Source organism: Stegodyphus dumicola, chromosome X2 (genome assembly GCF_044657685.1).
Source record: "Stegodyphus dumicola isolate Sdum_Otavi_A_Nest chromosome X2, ASM4465768v1".
NCBI lineage: Eukaryota > Metazoa > Arthropoda > Arachnida > Araneae > Eresidae > Stegodyphus > Stegodyphus dumicola.
In genome coordinates this window covers 146,783,644-146,802,068 of record NC_140781.1, presented here as the reverse complement: position 1 = coordinate 146,802,068, position 18,425 = coordinate 146,783,644, and the positions used below count along the sequence as shown (strand labels likewise).

The 18,425-nt window shown below is 35.8% G+C and overlaps 1 protein-coding gene across 1 annotated transcript in view; it reads left to right on the top strand.

Annotated features, from left to right (window-relative positions):
• The window catches only part of LOC118204312 (uncharacterized), a 39,033-nt gene that overhangs the window by 15,222 nt on the left and 5,386 nt on the right, over positions 1-18,425 (top strand). The gene's annotated exons all lie outside the window — the stretch shown is intronic.

Here is an 18,425-nt window from a genome sequence, read left to right as displayed (position 1 = left end):
GACAAGGAGCAATCATCTGCTTACTTGGGATCTGAATAACAATGATTCGAGGGGTCAGGGTCATGATACCTGGGTCATATGAAAGGCATCCGTAATAGTTTACAAAATACGATTTTAATAAAAAGTCCTCGAGCTTTTCTCCTGCCGTCTTCAGCTTATACTGTCAATTTAGTTATAAGTGGCGCAGCTTGCATAAACATCGAAACGGCTGATTTTCTTAATCAAAATATGGCGCGTAGTTTTTATTGCTCATTCCTTTAAATGATAGGTGGTTCTTTATTGCAAACGTAAAGAAAGTAATTTAAAATAAAAACAATAATTAATCCTTACAAAAGTTAGACACAAATGTTATAAACCTCAGATATCGTGCGCAGTTAAGCCTCCTTAAAACGACCGCCCTTGGCTCCAGAAATCATGTGTGAAATTGGTCGCCATGTTCAAATACAGAGGATTTTTTTATGTTTTGAGTAATACTGGTTAATTTTAGGGACGAACCTGTTCTAGAATTGGTCGCTATGAGAGATTTCATTATATTAAAAAATTATCTCCGAAATAAAAGACTTATTTCAGATTATAGTAATAACTCAAATTTATAATTTAACACATTTAAATCTAAAAACAAAATGAACACTGTTAAATCTACATCTAATAAAAAAAAACTAAGTATTTAGTTTGATAATAAATGAAACAAAAGATCATGAAACTTTGAACTTAAGTTTTAAGTTAATCTGTAAGGCTATAAAGAGATTTCCATGAGTTACTTTCCAAGAAATAACCTGAGACATGTAAAGTCATTTGGAATTGTTATAAACAACAATTTTTTTATAGAGGCTTCAGTTATATGTACAAAAGCTAAATTTGACCAAACTAGATGCTGATTGCATAATACATAGTTTAAACTCATTTCTCGCCGATCATGATCGTTAAAATATGGCACTTTAAAAGCAATTTACTTGCGAACTTGAAGAATAATTGTTTTGCAGTCATATTTGGAGAAACGCAATGAAAGTAAGCAATAAATCACTTATAAATGCAAAGATATATTAGAACGTTTCTCTCACCAAAATGCACAGACCACCCCTACAAGTGCATGTCAAGTGATCTCAGGCAATTTTACCTCTAGACCTAAAAAGAAAGATTTTAAAATGTTAGAGTTTTAAACTTTTATACTGTAGCGAATGGCCCACCAGCGATCGAGCGGTAAATTCGCTGAACGCTGATAATTCGACCTAGGTTGAAATCTAGGCGAATGAGCTGACTACATGGGCGTTTTCGTGGTATTAACAACGTGGATACGAGCCATTTTCGATTAGAAATTCTTCCACGAAGGCATCTCGCCCTTTAGCCAGATAGCTGTGAAATGTTTTATCATAATCAAATAAAGCCAACCAAACAACTGTGGCGAACATGTCCGCCACCTACCTGGATTTTCTTCTAGTGCTATAGATGGCACCAGACGCGTGACGACTCTACTTGCTACAAAGGCAAAGCGCCTCAATCTTCTTTCCACCATCCTAGACCTCCTGCGAGGGACACATTTCATGTACTATTCACTATGAGACTCCCTAAGGAACTCTGTAATTCCTATGAAAGTACTACTTAGGCAGTAAAGCCCCAGAATTAAAATATCGCAGTGAACATATAATTTATGATAATACCAACATTTCACAAAATGTTATTGAAAGAGAGTTTTGCTATTGCTTCCGTTTCGTTGAGAAGATATTTAAAAAACACTGCAATAATTTCTTACTAAAAGATAAAGCTTAGGCATTATATGCAGATGATTTCAGAATTAAGGATTTATTAGATTATGCCAAAACACACTACGTCTACTTGTCATAAAAACCTCTTCAAAGGCATCCATCTCTTTAGATAGATGCCTTTGAAGAGATTTCGGTTTTTTGATTATGACAAAGCCTTCGAGGGCTATTTGCCTAAGGGAAATGCCTTCGTGAAAGACATTGTGAGCGAAATTGGCTCGAGCCCACGTTACACATGGAGAAAATTACGAAAATGCCCATGCAACCAGCCTGTTAGCCAGGAATCGAAACCAGGTTAAACAGCATGGCTACTTGCGGGAGGCTTTTGAGAACATTCTTAGAGAAACTGGCTCGAATTCACATTACACAGGGGGAAAATACGAAAACATCACGCAACTAGCATGTTCGGATTTGAAGCCTGGGCAGAACTGTCAGTATTTAATGGTGTTACCGTTCGACAGTTGACGGGCTGCAGACTTAGAGAAAACGTCAGTTAGATAGTGTTGTTTTCATGAATAATGAAGTAAGAAACATAACAGTAAACAATGCTTTGACAATTTCAGATAGTATTGTTACGGATTTGGTATTTAAATAGCTAATATTAGTAGAATTATAAATAAAATTGTTTTATTCCCCGTGCAGTGCAGCGCGTGACGAATATTAAAGGAAACTTCAGCTGGAAAATTAAAAATACAAGAGCATGTACATTTAATAAATAAATAACTCTTTTTGATTTCGAGAAATTGCTAGAACAATATCGCGCGTGATTTAAAAAGCTTACAAAAATGAGGGAAACCTCTCAGTTCATTTAGTTAGTGCTTGTTTTAAGAGTTTGTTTAGGAAACTGCTCTTATTAACTGTAGCGAATTCGCGGATCAGCTTTCTTTAGCTGTTTTGAATTAAGTTCTGTTGAACGTTTGAGTAGTTAAGAGATAATTACTGTGAGCTATGTAATACTGTACGAACATCTAAGGAAATTTAAGCATTTTTGTGATAATAATACATTTTTGTTCATTTTTCATCGGACTTGTGCATTCATTTCATAACGAATCGGTACTAACGCAACAATTTTTGGTGTCAAGAGTGAGATTTGAATGCCAATTACTAGAGCGATGGGATTAAGGCAGCTCATCAGTGCTTTTGCTGCATTCCAAGAAAAGATGGAAGCTGGTCAAGTATCATTTAAAGAAGAGATGAAAGATTCTGTTAAAGTGGAGATGAAATTAGTTAAAGAAAATATGGAGGTCGGTCAGGAAAAGATTGAAGCAGAATAAAAAGAGATGAAAAGAGAAATTGCCTGCATAATAGAAAATAAATTTGAGGCTATGGAAGGCAAAATAGACGCGGTTGAAAATAAAGTTGGACAAATTGAAGAGAGAGTTTCTTCTGTCAAGGAGCAAATAGAAGAGAGAGTTTCTGCCGTGACAAATCGACTATAGAGTTTTTTCTGTGAAAGAACAAATAGAAGAGAGAGTTTCTCCCGTGGAACAACAAATTGATAACAGGGTTTCTGCTGCCGTTGCCAAAAAAATTTGACACGTTAAAGAAGTGCATAGCAACAGAAGGAAGCAATTCTGATGGTTTTAAATTTTTCTCCATGCTAGCTCGTCCCTCCCTAAAGTTATCCACCTATGATGGAAAGACCTCCTGGCAAGTGTATAAGACACAATTTTCTATAGTGGCGGATGCGAATGGATGGGATTCCCAAGCTAAGGCCTGTCATCCCGCCGCTTCTTTGAGAGCAGACGCAGCGGATATCCTTCAGACTCTTCCCGAAAACCAAAGGGTTTATTTCGAAGCTCTGTTCGGCGCATTGGAGCTGCGGTTTGGAGAGAAGTGTGTGAAACATACAGTAGGCTTCAATTAAAATCCTGCCAACACAAAACCACAGAAACACTCCAGGAATTTGCCACACATGTTGAAAGGTTGTCCCATCTCGCCTTTTCGGAGTCCCCGACAGAAGCAAGAGAAATCCTTTCGCTGCAATATTTCATCGACGGCATCCGTGATCCTGAAATACAGAAAGCTCTGCGAATGGCGGATGTGAAGGACATAAAAAGCGCTCTGTTGTACTCCGTGAAATTCGAGGCAGCCCAGCAAGCAACTCGTAGATATCGCTACCCAGTGAGAGCTGTGCGAGTCTATGCTTTGATGCGGGAAAGGAAGGAGAAGAAACAGGCTGCAAAGTGTTGGACTTGTGGTAATGAAGGTCACCTACGACGGAATTGCAGAACACCCCCAGGGTAAGGAAAGTAAAACAGATGATTTTACTAGACAAGTCAGTGGCTTGAAACAGAACAGAAGTGAAAAGAAACCAATTCTAAAGTGCTGGAACTGCAGTGTTGAAGGCCACATATGAAGGAACTGCAGAATACCCCAGAGCACGGAAAATAAGGCAAACGATTTAAACAGACAATTAAATGCCATGGGACGGGAAAGAAGTGGCAAGAAACCAAAGTGCTGGAACTGCGGAGCTGAAGGCCACGTGCGAAGGAACTGCAGAACATCCCAGAGCACGGAAATTAAGACCATTTCCCAGCAACGGCGGAGGAAGGAAATGAATGACCATATCGAGTAACGGAGATTGCCAGAGAATGAAAAACACCGCTTTAAAGTACTCAAGATTTCAGCAGAGAGTGGCAACAGTAATGGACTCTCCATCAATGGGCATAACGATGGAGTTCCTTGCAATATGATCATTGACACAAGAGATTATGTTACCATCATTCGGAGAGATTTAGCTCAACAGTTTAAAGAAAAACTCATTTGGACGCCATTCTGTGTTACCCTCCAGACTGAATCTGGTGATGAGATCGATATAGCTGGGAAGTTAAAAGTGAACATCACGTTTGGAAGTGCCGCCTACCATCACACGGCATATGTGGCGGATATTACAGATCCATGCATACTCTGATTGGACTTTTTAAGGAAATATAATTTTTCGTTAGACTTCAAAAACAACAAACTGCTTTCAGCCTTTGAGGACATGACTATCCATCCTCAGAAGAGATCCTCACCTGGAAACGCCGACATCTTGTCTGAAAGGTCCTGTTCAGAAAGCAACTGAAATTATACTAGGGTGGAAGAGAAACACCAGACTACCGACTATTCTCCATCCCAGATGCTCTTTTCATCGCCTGAGGAATACGTCCAAGATGTCCAGGCCCGGTTTGAGGTGATGCACCGTTCTGCACGAAAGGAGTCAACTTGGCGACGGAGAAGAGGAAGACCAGATACGACATGAGAGCTACTGGACATAGATTCAAAGGATATAAAGTGTGGTTGTGGAACCCGATTCGAGGAAAAGGACCCAGTCTTAACTTACAGTCACCTTGGGATGGTCCATACACAGTCCTGAACAGGCTGAATGGCGTCGTGGTTCGGATCCGTAAGTCTTCGAACTCTAAACCTAAAGTCGTTCATTACGACAGGTTAGCTCATTACTATATCCATAGTACGTAGTGTAAATAGTGTAAGACCATAGTCCTTTTTCTTTCTAAATGTGTATTTGATTTGACTTGTATTTAGTATTTGATTTGTATGTAATATTTGATAGCATTTGATTTGTTTAAGTTAATTATTGCATTTATTGTTCATGTTGTTGTTATTGTAATGCAATGTTTATTATTGCATTTATGCCTTAGTTATAAGTTTGGCTTCCTGTTCAGGCATTGTACTGCTCGGGACATGCAGTCCTTCGGGAAGGGAGGCAGTGTTACGGATTTGGTATTTAAATAGCTAATATTAGTAGAATTATAAATAAAATAGTTTTATTCCCTGTGCAGTGCAGCGCGTGACGAATATTAAAGGAAAGCTAAGCCGGAAAATTAAAAATACAAGAGCACGTGCATTTAACATTTAACATTTAATAAATAAATAACTCTTTTTGATTTCGAGAAATTGCTAGAACAATATCGCGCGTGATTTAAAAAGCTAATAAAAAGTAGGAAAACCTCTCAATTCATTTAGTTGTTGTTTTAAGAGTTTGTTTAGAAAACTGCTCTTGTTGACTGTATCGAATTCGTGTATTGACTTTCTCTACCTGTTTTGAATTAAGTTCTGTTGAACGTTTGAGTAGTTAAGAGATGACAACTGTGAGATATTGTAATACTGTACGAATATCTAAGGAAATTTAAGCATTTTTGTGATACTTCCCCTTTTAAAACGATTCTTCCCCTTTTAAAACGAAAAGTTAAAAACTATCTAATTCTAGTTAACTAATTAAGATATTTTATCCATAGAATATGATATAATAGAAAGGAAGGTCATTGTGAAATTATAATGTATTTGCGAAACGAATACTTCAAAAAATTATTATATTTCTTTTTCATTTTATCTCTTGTGTGTAATTTCATATGTAAATAAATTGCTACTGCCACACCCTAAATATTATTAAATTAAATAAAATATTGTGTCAATATTTTTTTAATAAAATCTCTGCAGTGAAATAACTAGTTATTTTATTATTTATCTATTTAACAATCTAGAATGATTAACGCAACACATGATTTTGGGCAAGCGATCTCAAACTTGTTAAGATCATTGAACACTTGTAATTCTACCCGTGTTCAAACCCTGACGAACGGACTGGCTGCATGAGAGGTTTTGTAGTTGTTGCCGTGTGTAACGCGTTTACAAATCATTTTGCCTTTAAAAATCCTCCACGAAGACAGATAGTCCTTTGCTTTGCCATATTTCAATGCAACTGACCTAACTTAACCAGAATGGTTAGGATGGCCTTGATACGTTCGAATATATTAAAATCATTCAGAATGCGAAATATTTCAAGACAGCATTATAATTAGAGGAACCACTGAGATTAAACGTAGCAAAGAAAACGTTTAAAAGGCATGCTAATACATAGAAACTGTCCTAAAATTAAGATAAATCAGAAATTAAGCGGAATTATAAATGCTTATAAAACGAAAAGTATTGTTTTTATCAGGAACCGTCTAGTACCGTTTTATAAAGGAAATTTCCAAGTTTACGACTTTCCCCATTCGCTTGTTTTCATGACGTCAGAATCCCATGAATGCTACAGACGTCAGTTGAGCAATATGGCCGCTCATAGGTAGAAAAAAAAAAACCTTTCAGTATGTTTGAATATGGAAAAAAGTTCTGTTACATCGATAACGGGTTGATTACATCGTTTTACACTGCTGGCCGCCCAAATTGCAACACCAAGAAAGACAAGAGATATCACAACAAAATTTATTTAGTCGGTAACATGTTAACCAAGTATTAAATGATTAAATTTATAGACTTCTGTGAAGTGTGGTTCCTTCCAGAATCAGTAGCCAGAGTCACCGCCATTGTTGGAGATCACCGCTGCCACACGCCTCGGCATTGATTCAAAGAGACTTTGGATGCGTTCTTGGGGTACAGCAGACCAAGCAGCTTCCACACGTTGACAATGTTGATCTGGTGTGGCAGCTTGGGATGTAATCTGGGTCAATCGTTCAGCAACCATGGACCACATGTTTTTGAATTGATCTTTTTTTTTTTTTTCCTGAAAAAAACCACAAGAAAAACACAATTGCCGAACTTGAAATCGTTGAAAACTCCAAGCCTTAAATAGCGCTTTGAAGTGATTCTGCGCTGAAATTCTAATTATTTGCATATCTCACCTCCGCTAATGCATGTTGTAAATTTCATGTTATTTGCATGCTTCCTTCAGGGTGTTGCACTTAAGGTGGCCAGCAGTGTCAATATTTAGAACACGATCCTGAGAACAGCCACCTTATAGCAAACAGTGCCGTAGAGAAAATCACTGGGCCCTGGTAGTGATATAAGAAAACAAACTTATGAGTGGTTACTTTACTAGAAAATAGTGCATATTTTGTTTGAAGTGCTGTTTTAACAAATAACAAAATAATAATATAAAAATCTGAAAGCTTTCAGATTTGACATTTCACCCAAAGCGGTGTTTCTTAACGTTTTGTGTATTACCGATATTTATTAAATATCATATTCTTCGCGCTTAAACCATAGATTTCAATTCAACAGCAATAACGCAAAACAATTTTAAAATGAGCATATCTTTAGAAATTCCGATGCACAGGTTCTCGCGCTGGAAATATTTTTTTTTTTTTTTTTTCCGACGCAAAATGTGCCAAAACAAAATTAATAACCCTTCTTGGCTAAACCGCTTTGAGCTAATAAACAAATAAATAAATAAGAAGAAAATATAAATATCTGAAAGCTTTCGGATTTTACGTTACGCCGAAAGTGGCATTTTTTAACGTTTTGTGTGTGTTACCTTTATTTATTAAATATCATGTTCTTCGCACTTAAACTGCAAAATTCAATTCAACAGCAATATCGCAAAATAATTTTAAAATGAGCATATCTTTAGAATTTCCGATACACAGTCTCGAGCGCTAGAGATATTTTTTTTTTTCCGTAGAGTGTTGCCATTCCTCACTTTGAAATCGTTGAGTTTGTTACTAAAAGATTCTTTAATGTCTGACAAAATATGAAATAGATAATAAAACAAAATCCAATTTGAGGCTTCCGGGTGCCCATATTCGGTGGAGTATTACATTATTCAATATTTGATGGCTCTAGGTACCGTTGTTTTATCACAGTGTGAGCAACATACATACATTATTTAATTTCTTTAAATATTATACAGGGCTGTAATATTTTGTAGAAATAGTTGGAAAAGTTAATAAACGCAGAAAATGAATCATGAAAGTGAAGAACGAAATTAATAAACCTTCTGCGCTAATGCCCTTTGGGCTAAAAATAAAAAATAAGAAATGATGGCAAAAAGTTCAATGGCTGGGTATAATTAATAATAAAAGCAAATCTGACAATGCACAAAATTTTTGCGAAAAGAATTTTTTACTTGTTAATTATTTTAATTTGTGAATTTCACTTTTAAACGGGAATAAAGAATCGGTACACGGTTCAAGCTTCCTGAGATTTGATTTAAAAAGGAAGGGTTCGGGAAGAGAACCAGTAAATCTATAAGGTATTTCTCCCGCCTTCGTCGTGTAGTAGATGTAGTTCTGCACGCTGGGCCGGTATTTCAGAGTTCCGTGGTTCGATTCCCAACGAAGGCGTTGCAAATTTTTCATTTCTCCCGTTTCCAAAAAAATACCTAATGTCTCTACAAATCAACTGGGCCCTAGGAATTTGTACCACTTTTCTTCCTGTTTCTATGGTGCTTTTCTTCCTGTTTCTATGGCTTTGTGGTAAGCTGCCCAGTACAAAGTCCGGATTTAAATATCGTGTAAGTGCTTCTTGTGATAATACATCAAGAACTTTGTTAATGTGTGTTCTATAACTAAAAGGATGGACGATCCTTAACAACGTCTAACAAACTGCTGCAAATGTTGACATTTATATGCTAAGAAGTGTGTAGGAAAAACCTCATTGTCGCACTGCTGTCCACCACTTATGAAAGATTCATACATAGAATATTTGAGACAACATCAATGACCAATACTAGTAGTAGGACCTCGGTTCGAATACAGGCGAAGGGACTGGCTGCGTGGTTTTTGTCTGTGGTTTATCCTATGTGTAACGTGAATATGAGTCACATTCCCTCAGAAAGACTTCCTCGAAGGTATCCTTTCCCTTAGACAGGTAGGCTTCGTGAGCTTTGCTACATTCAAAATATTTGAAACTAGCCGCTGCACGGCCAGCCTTTGTCTGGCTTTTAACTCTTTCCGGCACGCTACCATTTAAAGTCGGAGTTTTGATTTAAAAAAAAAAAAAAAAAAAAAAAAAAAAAAAAAAAAAAAAAAAAAGGTAGGCAGTCTAATTAGGCCTAGAGGAGTACACAAGTAAAATGTTTTGAAGATGGCACTTATCGTTTTAATTCTGTGGGTGTGCCCAAAGTGACACACTGATTGAATAGAGCTTCGAAAAGAGTGCTGAAACGAGCATTGTTGTCAATGAACTGACCAATGAGATGCGGAGAAACAAAGAATACAGACTCTCAGTTGTCCTAGATTATCGGTGAGCCCGGTCTGGGCACACCTAGGGTTCGCCTTTTGATTTTAGGCAAGATTTCAAGGTAAAAATTTAAACTAATATAGAATAAGGAGATTAGAATACAGCCAAAAAAATAACATAGAAATTTCTTTTCAAACAATTCTTTTTATATCCTAAAAAAACTCTGGAAGATTTCTTTGAAAAATGAGAGTCTTAAAAAACTAAACATGGCTAAAATATATGGACTGGTTTGTGTTGAGCTGCCATATAATATAAATAAAGAAGGTTCAGAGTAACCTATAAATTCTTTTTCATTCAATTTTTCTGTGTGTACAGAAGGACATTTTTTGGTATGTCCAGACCGGACACACTGTGCCGCAAAGGGTTAAATGTACCCAAAAAATTCCTAAAGGGAACACCAAACACTAAATTTATAAACTGCACAGAATTTTACTCTACAGAACAACTTTATATATTAAAAAAATTTCAGTAAAAATGTATTACATATAAAGAAAATTACAATGAAATAAGCGATATCCCTTAATACAAATATAAATTAATATCCATAATACAAATATAAATTAATAATCCTTAATATTAATTATCCTAATAAATAACCAATTTCCCGTTGTCTTCTCTCCACAAACGTCCAGTATCCAACAGAAACATTAAATTTAAAAACTTCACAAAATTATCGCCCTCATTTTTCCGAGTGGCAACAGTGCTGATATCAGCAACAATGGCTGCGTGCCATTCTTGCTGATATAACGAGAGATAAACATCGATTTGATGCAATTTCATCAAAAAACATAAAATAAAAAAAAACTCATTCCAATTTTGAAAAAAATCGCTTCGAGTAGCACTGGCTCTTCTCTAGATACGCCCCTGCACCCCCATATATACCAAATTTCATAGCCCTGGGTCTATATTAGCTTACGAGCAGCACGAACGACAAGCACACACACACACATAGACAGACTCTTCTTTATATATATATAGATAATATATTTGTAAATTAGAGATAATATTAATTTAATTTAATAATGAAATATTTGTAATTTAGAGAAGTAAACTTCAGGACATACTCTTACAACCGTGTAAATATTTCAACTGTACTATTAAAACTCTTGTTTTAAAATTCGAAAGTGCCAATTTTCTTTATGTTAATCCGGTATGCTTACATGTATGTTAACAAGGAAGGGGGGGAAGGTAATTAACACAGAATGCTAAGAACAAAAATAAGCTGCGCGTGATTGGTGCTATCGTCCAGTGCAAGATGACCAACTGCAAAAGTGCTTTGAACTAACTTCCGCAGGAAAAAAAAGTTCTAAATCAATATTTTCTTTTATTTCTTTTTTACTTTGTGGCATTTCACGATATTACTCTCTTATTATATTGGATAATTCAGTATGGTAAATCTGAAAAGAGTAAAAAAAATAAATAAGGCTTACTTCCCTATGGCGATCTATGAAATTCATATTTTTAGTTTAATTCCGTATTTACATATAGACATTTTGGTTCTTTCATATGCTATCTATATACAGCTTTTTCACTTTAAATACGTAGACTACACTTATACTTACACTGCAGAAGTATTTATTTATTATTTTAAACAGCTATTGCTAAATGCAATCATCTCTTGAGAAATAATAAAATCTGAATGAGCTGAATGTTTTAGAATGCTGAATGGTGTAGAAGCTTCACAAAGTCCGCATAAATATTTTCTTCAATGAGATTTGGCCCCGGCTCGAATACCAGAAAAGACATGGAGAGTTTTGAATACGTAGTGTCTTTACGGCAGGAAAGTTCTTATAATACTATAGTATAATTTTGGGCCGGAAAATCCAGTATTGGGCCCCTTCTACTGCCCATAAAAGATTCTCCACAAGAACCACCTACCTTTAGGCAGGTTAAAGTTCAGGTTTGTTTAGATACTAAGCACTCGAAGGATTTGAACACCGGATCGAACTACCACTATTCAGTGATTTTACCGCTCGGCCGCTGATGGGGCTACCTTTAGGTAGATAGTCTTCATGGGCTTTGCCATAGTACAAATATCCAGATCGCTTGTTCATCTTACTAGCCGAAGTAAAATTGTGCTTTTCTCTAATTTATTTATGAGTTTAAACTTTTTTCGGTGCCTTCTGTAATACAAACGTTATAATAGAGTACATATTTTTAAAGAAGATATTAAATTAATTTCAGTGATTCGACTGGATTATGGCAGAACACGCGAGGGTTATCTAGGAAGTTAGCAGATACGCTATCATATACACGAGTTAACATCGCAATTCACTTTTTTTATGTATCTTCAGTTGATGATGTAACATCACACATGATGAGGCATCATGTAACGTCAATAGAATCTTTTAAGAAATGTAAAGCAAATGTGTAGAAAAAGAAGCCATTACCGTGGAACAGAAAAAAATCTAATCAAGCGGAGCAGAATAAATTGTTAGTCTAAATGTGGATCTGGGGAGGTGGATAACGCAGAGTCTCAGTGCATAACCTATCTCTAAAATTTCGCAAACCGAATATTTAGAAAAGATAACAGTACTGGAGATGATGGCACTTTTGAGGATATTAAAATTAATTTTGTGCAAATATTCATTCGGATTCAAGATTTAGGATGTTTAATATTGTTATGAAAAAACCATGAAGCGTTGTAAATGCCTAAAGGGAATGATAGGAAAAATTTCATTCTGGAGTGTCTGAAGGTTTAACTGATTATGGTAAAGCACTCGAGGACTATCTGCCTCATGGAAGTAGGAAGTCCTTTCTTACCTCCATGGTCTGCCTATGGGGAGAGATGCCTTCGTGAAAGAATTTCTAATTAAGTAAAAGTAATAAAAAGGCTGTAAGTTTAGTTGTCATACTTCCATAAATAAAAATCAATATGTTCTCTTAATAGAAGCTGTTTATATATTTAAGGCAAACAGGAATTATTTGATTTTGTCAAAGAGAAGCTCGCGTTCTTTTAAATTTTATTTTATCGAAATAAAACTGCATTTTTAAAACCTTTTCCGTGAAATATTGTGCGAAAAACAGAAAAGGAAACTACTTTACTTGCATTACAGTAAATACATATTTAGATTAAAAAACAAGAAAAAGTAATCAAGAGGATTTTCTGAATAAGCGGATGACAGCGGCCCCAATTACTGGATCATCCGGAAAGTTCTATGGTTTTTTTTAAAAGATAAATATAAATGAAGCAATAAAAAAATGTAAGACTCTTTCACTGAAATATATAAGCATAATTTTTTTCTGGGATTTTTGCCATCTCTCCGGAGGCTGGATAATTCTTTTTTCAAAAAAGGCATTAGATATATTTGCAAAGAAATTATAAAGGTATTGTTGGACTGCCTCTAAAGAAGGCAACTTTGACTCCTTCTGAGAATTTTGAAGTGGCCTGAAGACAGGGGCGTAGCTAGAGTTTCCAGCGCCCGGGGACAACTGAAGAATTTGCGCCCCTTTCTGTTTGCCAAGAATGGAAAACATTTGATTACAAAATTTCGTAGCATCAATTTGGCGCCCCTTGGATGCTGCGCCCGGGGACAGATGTCCCTCCCTTGCTACGCCACTGCCTGAAGAGATAAAAATCTGAGGGGATAAAGTGTGATGAATATGGGGAATGACACGAAACATCCCAGCCATACTCAACAAGGTTTTCTTTGACATTCATCGAAATGTAGGGCCGAGCATTGTCATGACGGAAGAAATTATCTCGAAAATAGGTCAGTTCTAAGCGCTTTGCTTCGATTTCTGCTTTTAGCCCTTTGCGGCACAGAGTCAACCTTTGAAACCACCTGTTAAGAAATTCCTCAGTTGTGTAGTGTTTTTTCTGTGGGGTTATTATATTAATATGTTTTTAATACTTAAAAGAACCAACAGATGGCAGCACAAAACAAAGGCCTTTTTTCTGTATCCATTTATACGTGGTTAAACTTCGAACAATCGAAAATAAAAAATCTAGTTACCCAAGTATATCTTATGAATTTTTTATTTACATAATCTTTTATTTGTAAAAACGCTCATATCGAGAGGAATCAGTAATAAATGTTTGCATTTTTTTATAATTCAACATGTGGTTTTCTACCGAAACCACCGCCCTTTTAGAGCTAAAACGCCCCCTTAGAGGTAAAACGTTCCTACATATTTTCTGTTTGCTAAAGTGTAATGTGATCTTAGGGCTAAAACATTCCTATGTACAGACTCGCGCCGACAATAGGTGCAAGGTCGTGCGGCGCACGACGGCGGCGAGTCAAAAAGGCGCCCGACAATCATTAAAGCAAGCAGTTCGTCTCGGTGCCTCTCTGAACAGGAAAATTCTTGTCTTATTTGAACGCCCCTCCGGAAGTCGACTCCAGTGAAACCTGGGGGTACTTTTCCGTTTCGCCGGCGTAAATCTCGCCAAGTAGACTTTATTGGCGAAAACACACAGTATACACATAAAACGTGTTGACAAATTTTAGTTCTAAGAATTTTTTATTTTGAAGGTATAAATATTTTAATGTCGTTTAAAATTTTGTAAAAAAGGCAATAAATTTGTAAAAAGAGATTAATTTAAGAATTTACTGTGCTTTTATCGTACAGCATCCTGATTCGCCAGTTCGTATCATGTGACCCCAAGTGATATCATCTCACGTCAACTACGATACAAAAATCTAATTCTCTCAGTAATTATCTACATTAATTTCAAGTTAAGTCTTAATTTGGAATACAAGTTTAAATGCAAGAATTATTTCAATTCGTACGAATAGCTTACTCAGAGATTAAAACCGCGGTGCTTTATTTCCCTAGTGCATTCTCATTAGAATTGATGAATTTAAACCTTGACTTAGCCTTTTCTACATTTTCGCCATCGGGTGAGCGGTGTGATAGCATCCTAATTGACTTAATTACCACCCGCGAATGGCCTTAGGGCATAAAATTGAACTATCTCGTAAAACTTCTATGTAATTGTATGCCAGTATTGAAAGAAACACTCAATCTGATAAGAAATGGCTGCAACTTGTTTTGAAAATGTAAAAGTTAAAGTAAAAGGTTACCAGCGAGGATATTTCGCTTGACATCGGTTGTACCATTACTGGCGACTTTATCGGTTGCGCCGGCAAAAAAGAAAAATACCAACCTGAGTAACTACTGATTAGGATCTGTACCTAGGTAGTCTCGGCCACGGGTGTTTAAAATCAGTCTCCTCAGGACTGGAGTCAGTCCTGGCAATGGCTGTTTTAGGCTCGGCAGGAAAACAGAAAAAGTGAAAGTAAAAATAAAAGTAGAAAATAACTATTATAAGAACAATTGCGTAAAAAACTTCCTTAAAAACACTCGGAAAGTTACTGTTTACCTTACTTAATGTAATATACTTAAAACTCAATATTTTACCTTACTTCTGAAAAAGTGAGTATATCTTAAACCATTGCTTGAAAAATATATGAATTATTAGAACAATACCAAATAATTCAAAGAGTTCGGGGTACTCTTTTATTTATTAAAGCAAATAAATCAAATTTAAAGTATGTATTTAAGACGTAATGAAAATAACGAAACATTTTCCTTCGGTTTTCCGTATAGCTAAAAATCGGAAAATGGCCAATTTTTAATTTCAGAATAGCTTCTATATTTTTACTTCACTTAAAATCTCAGATAGGTATATTTTAAATTCAGTAGTACTCCGTAAATATGTCAATACTTTCTTCTCGAAAGATAATAATTTTTAGTTTAATAAACAAATGGTTCATATAAAAAGAAAAAAAAAATTCGAGTAATTATTCTCAAATCGTCGTTTTTCTGAATTAAAAAGCTAACCTAAGCTTAACATAATATGTAACTGCACTTACCTTTTTTTAATGTGGTATAACAATAACAACAAGCAATCATAAAAAAAAGATAAATGTTGCACAAATTACTACGATTGCAACAGTAGAGACAAAATAAGGACTTAAACAATTTATCAAACGCGTTTACTGCGCCTCCTGTACTTTATACGCATCGGCATCACGTATTTTCGTTCACAGAATATTTACAAGATCAACTGAACTTGTGTCAAAAACTGCAAAAAGCATTAAGTGATAAAAATCAAAGCGATATAAATATAGCGATATACAATCTTAGCATGAACTGAAGTTTTTGCGAACTTTTGGAAAAACTGGAGAATCGCCGGTTGAAACACTAATCTATATCGTTGTCAACACCATAGCGGTGTGCAGAAAAGAATGTTGGATAATATCCCTAGATATCAGCCCTAGAGCATTTTTTGTGCCCAATATATTTGGTATCCAATGCGTTTAGTATATTATTTCGCTTCGCTTGCAGTGTTACCTTTTTATAACATGTTGTTGTTGTTGACTAATGCTCACTTGTCTATCCTAAACTCAGCCCAAGCCCACGATATTTCTCGTGGCAAGGAGCACAAGATACGGCTGTCGTTGGCAACAGCCTTGAGCACCTTACAGGTGACAGCGCGATTTAGCTCAGTTTTGCCCCTAATTTTGATTGAGAGCGTCCTGGGGGGAACAGGTCCGAGCGTCACTCTTCCTTCTTCTTCTCCACCAACCTTTCGAGAGGACTTCCCCCTCGCATACTTGGAGCGTCCCCATGCCGCACGCACACTATACATTTACTAGCATCCATGTCATCTCCGGGATTCGAACCCGAGCTCTTCGGCACGGTAGTATACCGGTTGGGTGGTAAATAAATGTATGTATAATTCTTCAATAACTATGTTTGAGTGTGGTTTTTAACAAAGCACAAAATGTTTGCATATTTAGACAAAAGATAAAATGTAATTGTTTTGGTTTTCCATATTATTATGTTAATAATGCTTCATTTTGAGTGTTAACCATAAGCAATGTTCCTTTAATATCGTCACTATATAAAGGCACTCGCTAGACATTTGCACGACGGCGCCGATTACGCTTGGCGCGGGCCTGCCTATGTATTTTCCGATTGCTAGGGTGTAGTGTGATCTATTTGTTACGCATGAAGAGGAGTGTGTTATAAGTTTGGGGAGAAGGTATTGCCCTTTCCTTTCAGAAAAGAAAAATAAATAAAAGATCAAGCAGAAATGTTTTATTCTTTTAGCCTCTTTTTCTAAAGATAGCTGTGTCTTTTTATTTTGTACCATTATTATCAGAAATTAATATTAATTATCAGAAAGGCATCACATGCTTTCAAAAGTTTCATAATTTCTAAAGCTGTGTGAATATGTATGTGAGTAATAACATATATTTTAGATAACTTCTACATACTATTTTTGTCGAAGATAGAAGATAGAATTTTACATTTTTAGCATTTACTTAGTATATTTATACATTTAGAATAACATCATATGAAATTTCCTCCTGAAATACGATCAGAATAAATAGCATTATTTGTACTATATTTTTAAATTATAGAGTTAATTTTCAGAAATTATATTTTTATTCATATTTGACAAAAAAAGCATAACCAATTATACTTATATGTATTATTTTGCTGTAAATTAATGCTAAAAAGTTTCCAGATTTTATACTCTACATGGGCAGTGGTTTCACTCCTAAACCACCCTCCACCTCCCTTCCAAGGTATGCAACATTTTTTTTTTTCGATACATTTCACATTTAAGAAGCTCAAAGGTACTACTTATTAATTAATTTCATTAAAGTTCTGAAAAACTTTCAATGTGCCCCTCAAAGGGTGCTTTTAAAACTGCCGTTTGGGAACAGTATTATTTCGTATTTATTGTCTATTTGGTGATAATTCCTTTACAGTCCTACAATACACAAGGTATTACTTTTAAAATAGGGAGGCAGCCTTTCGATTTAACTATAGGAGGTTCTTTTGACTCACCCCCATGATATTTTTCTTGTAACATTTTTGCATAGTAGCCATTTCTCATCTCCAGTAATGAGTAATTTAGAAAAATGAGCTTCTTTATTTTTTCTCAGCAAAGAAACACATTTCAAAACTCAAGCAAGCGTATTCTGCTCTGTTAAATTATAAAGAACTCACGCATCGTAGTAGATCACATATCCATTCTTCTTCAAATGAACATGAACTGTACCTTTTTGGATATTTAGTCTATCGGATAATTCCAGAATTGTATAACGTTAATTTTAGGTGATAGCTTATTTTAACAGGTCCTTGTTTATACGGACGGTCGTCCAAAGTGAGCAACTTCTCACATCACTTTCGAATTTTGTCATCAGAAATGGCATTTTGTTCACATATGATGCATATGCTACGAGCAGTCTGATTAGCATATTTTTTTTTCTTAAAATAAAAGAGCATAATATGGGGAAAATGAACTTTTTTGCTCTCCATTCTTAACACTTTACCGACCGCTAGCGGTTCAACAGCATAAGCACGTCCGACCGGCCGTTCAGCCGCATATTCTTCATGTTTTAAATAACTGTCGAGACAATCTGATAAGTCGTCTAAATAAAACTCGCCAGTACCATTTTTTTCGTTCATCGTGAACGGTATTTTTTTAAAAAAACGGTGTGAAAATGTGGGAGTTTACGAAGCAACGCGCTTAACGCAAGTGAGCAATGTACCTCAATACTAATAATAAAATACAGATGATATAGCAAATGGCAATTGTTTATCGCCATGGCTACCGATTGATAGGCTATTTTTAGGTAGCCCCGAGAAAAAAGCGATTAATAGGCTATCGGTCGATAGGCGTTGGCGAAAAAAGGCCGATTAATAGGCTATCGGTCGGCAGGCGTTGCCTAAAAA